At 41.6% G+C, this 3,410-nt stretch overlaps 1 protein-coding gene across 2 annotated transcripts in view; it reads left to right on the top strand.

Annotated features, from left to right (window-relative positions):
* The first annotated feature begins 319 nt into the window (after window positions 1-319).
* The window catches only part of tmem229b (transmembrane protein 229B), a 14,518-nt gene continuing 11,427 nt past the window's right edge, over window positions 320-3,410 (top strand). The window contains exons 1-2 of one of the 2 annotated variants that reach the window (XM_046062879.1): window positions 320-519; window positions 599-742. The gene's annotated coding sequence lies outside the window, so the exon portion shown is untranslated. Of the gene's footprint in view, window positions 743-3,410 lie in introns of both variants that reach the window. The other variant, XM_046062878.1, reaches the window with a different exon arrangement.

The raw sequence follows: 3,410 nt of genomic DNA on the forward strand, positions 1-3,410 counted from the left end.
ACAAGAAACAGCTAGGGGGGAGTAACTTAAGTACCTTTAGCTTTAACCAAGACTAGTTGTGGCTATCTCGCCAGCTAGTGTTGGCTGTTTAGTTTGTTTTTTGCTGAATGTTGTAGTAAATGCAAATTTCACATGCTGTTTTCTTTTAACTTATTTTACTATATTTTTTACATACAGTTTATGAGAAAGATTACACTAACGTTACTCTCACAGCTGTCAATTCAATATGAAGCTAGCAGCAACTTAGCTTAGCTTAGCTGAAAATGGGGGAAATCGCCGCTCCTGGCAACCCGACCAAGTAACTGCTGCAATAAAACACAAATTGTCATTTATGCACTTAATTTTTGGTATGTATTCAAAAGCTAGATAAAATGTGTTAATATGTGAGCTTCAGAGGTGCTGGTTTTTAATCTTGCACAGACCTAACTAGCTGTTTCCTGTCTTCATCCTAAACTAAACTGTCTGGTGGCACCGCACGCTGAGCTGCGGTGAACAAAAGGTTAACAAAAGATGCAAGAGGTGCGTGAGCCTGTCTGAGCATGTGCCGCCGCTGCTGCTGCAGTGAAGTAAAATGTGTACATTTGCAATCGGAGAGCAGAGACGCCGTGGAGGAGAAGCTGGGGGACAAATAGACGAGCAGCAGACAGAGCACCGCCGCGACATCCTGGACAACCTCCCCGGGTGATGTGTTTGATCCGCCGGCCTGTGTGCTGAGGGAGACATCGCAGAGCTTAATCTGAAGGTAAAAAAAAAACTGCACTGAGGATGAATCATGTCCGTCTGCTGCAGCCGACTGCTCAGCGACATGTAGCCAACATGTTAGGATTTAGGAAGCATGAGTGGTTAACCACATATGTGTTTGTGAAGGTTTTGAGGGATGAAATATGTTGGTTTTCTTAATGTACTTCCTTATGTTTGAAATCCTTATCCTTAATCAGTGTTTGCAAGTTGATAGCTGTGCAAGCGTGTTTTTTCTTTAACTGTCCAAATTCAGTCCACTGTAATTAATGCAAAGTTAATAGCTGCACATTTGGTTAAAAACAGGATGTACTGCCCTTCAGTCGGCGTGTTTTTTATGCACAGTTGGGCTGTTACACCTGTTCAAATGTGGACAGGACCGGCGATGTAAAGCTCAGAAAGAAGAAGAAGCCTATGTGTTTAAATGTGTCTTGTGGATTTCAGTGATGCTTTCAGAAGCTCTAAAGTGTTCACAAATTCCCTTCGTCAAATTTTCGTGGGCTTTTTTATTATTATTTGTAGATAACCTTACCGCACTGCTTTAGGGGGAAGGACCCGTGATGCTGCAGCGGAGTCCCAGCAGCCGGGCCTGCGCACTGGCCCGTAGTTTCCAGGGACAAAATAAGATCATTTTGGACATCTAGCGTGTTTAAAACCCGTGGAGTGTATATCCACAGATCCTACTCATTCCTGTCATGATTTAATTCCTTCAGCAGCGTCACATTTATAGTTGCGTTATGCAGAAAAAAGAAGCTTTATGTGACTGTTCGAAAATCCCTCATTAATTCCATATAAGGCCTGCAGTTCACTATCATTTGGGGGAGATAATCTCCAATGCTGCCTCAGCAGCCTATATCCCCCCTCAGCATTACACTGGCTGTATTGACATTTTGGACCTATTTATCACCCAGCCTTTACAGCAAGAAATCCCACAACGATACCATGACAGAAGCCACTGGTTTTAAAGAATAACATTCAGCCCACCTGTGTGGACACTTTATTGACAAATTATTGTTGTTTTTAGTACAAGCCCACTGCCGGTCATAATGCACTTGTTTTAACAGACCTTATAGGGTAAGATGACAGTGCTCGTTTGTAGGTTAAAGGCACATAAATGGTCATTGTTGAAGTGGAGGAGAGTTTTCCAATCCAAAAATGTTGGTGGGGAGCACAAATCACTTAAAAAAAAAATATTCTTCACTGATGCAATTGTGTTAAAGTGAGTTTTGTGTTTGCTTTAGAAAAGGTCTCTGCACCTTTTAGACCCTCTCGTATGCCGACTTAACTTAGGGTTTATGCACAGAAACACTAAATAGGATGCTAAGCATTTTACTTTGTTTAAAGCAGGTGTCAGTGTAGCTGAAACCCTCTTTTGTTTTTCAAAGATCCCTCAAACCTTTGCAGAGCAGCCTGCATCAATTATGCATTGTCAACGATTGATTATAAAGCTTCTTTGTCTGATAACAGATTAACATGCGCATGCATCCCGCCATTAGAGGCATTGCCTTCTACAGAACCATGATGACCATGTCAGTAAATCTCCTGCTTTCTCTGTAGCTGCTCCAAGATTTCTAATCTACGTGGCATGACCCACATGCCATTCAGGACACAGGGCTTAGCTCCGATGTCTTAGGGTCTTTCATTAAACTGCAAAGAGCTCAAGAGCTGTAATGGGTGTGAGGGGAGTAAAAGGGGGATGAGAGAGAAAAAGAGGCAGAAGAGGACACTTGCAGAGAAGATTTTAACTGTAAAGGTCATTTTGTTTAAAGGTAATTTTGTGGATATTTATTGGGTGATTAAGAGACAGACAGGCAGAGAAGTTCAACAGAAGACCTCCCTCCAGCAGATTATACATGTATAACTCAACCAAATAGATTAAAAGTCAGTTGATTGAACAACAGTGTGTTCCCAAGAGCAAGGCACCAAGAGTGAACAGACTCCACGCTATACTGTACGTCTGTATAATGTGTAGGTCTCATTTCCAAATTGATATCCAACATTTATTTTATTTTGCAGGTACCATGTACAGTTTAAAACATAAATGTCACCATTTGATGTACCTTTACAGGATTATAACTTTAAGATAATTTGCATCCGTTATCCCTTGGTACATCTAAACAAAGAGACGGCACGATAACATAATACAAAGTTAAACAAAAAGAAGGACGTAATTTAAAGCTACACACAAGCTTGTCAAATAAAAGCAAGTCATGAAAACCACAGAAGTCAAAGTCAGTGAGTACAGAGCTGAGCAGCTTTTAACAGACTTTTGAAGCTGGTTTTTGAAGTTGCTGATAAAGCTGTAGCTCTTTACATTGTCATGCAGGGTCTTCCACTGATTTGTGGCTTCTACAGAAAAAACTGATGATGACTGCGCAGATGCAGTGCGGCGAAATGTTGTATTACCGTCTCGTATAGAGGATATTCTTTAGGGTGTGAATTTACTGTCCACTCTGGGACTATACACAGTCACGTAGTGCAGGAGGAGGCCAAACCATGTAAAATGTTATTAACCAGGCACAAATTTGAAAATAATCTTAAAACTCTCATCAGTGACACCTGAAGCTGCAAGTGTGCTTCAGAGCTGAATGTCGGATGGTTGAATTGTTTCGGAACAATCTTCCCCCGACACCTTTCCAAAACATTGGGATGGTGGGGGGGGGGGGGGGGGG

The sequence above is a fragment of the Micropterus dolomieu genome, linkage group LG11 (assembly GCF_021292245.1).
Source record: "Micropterus dolomieu isolate WLL.071019.BEF.003 ecotype Adirondacks linkage group LG11, ASM2129224v1, whole genome shotgun sequence".
In the NCBI taxonomy this organism is placed as follows: Eukaryota; Metazoa; Chordata; class Actinopteri; order Centrarchiformes; family Centrarchidae; genus Micropterus; species Micropterus dolomieu.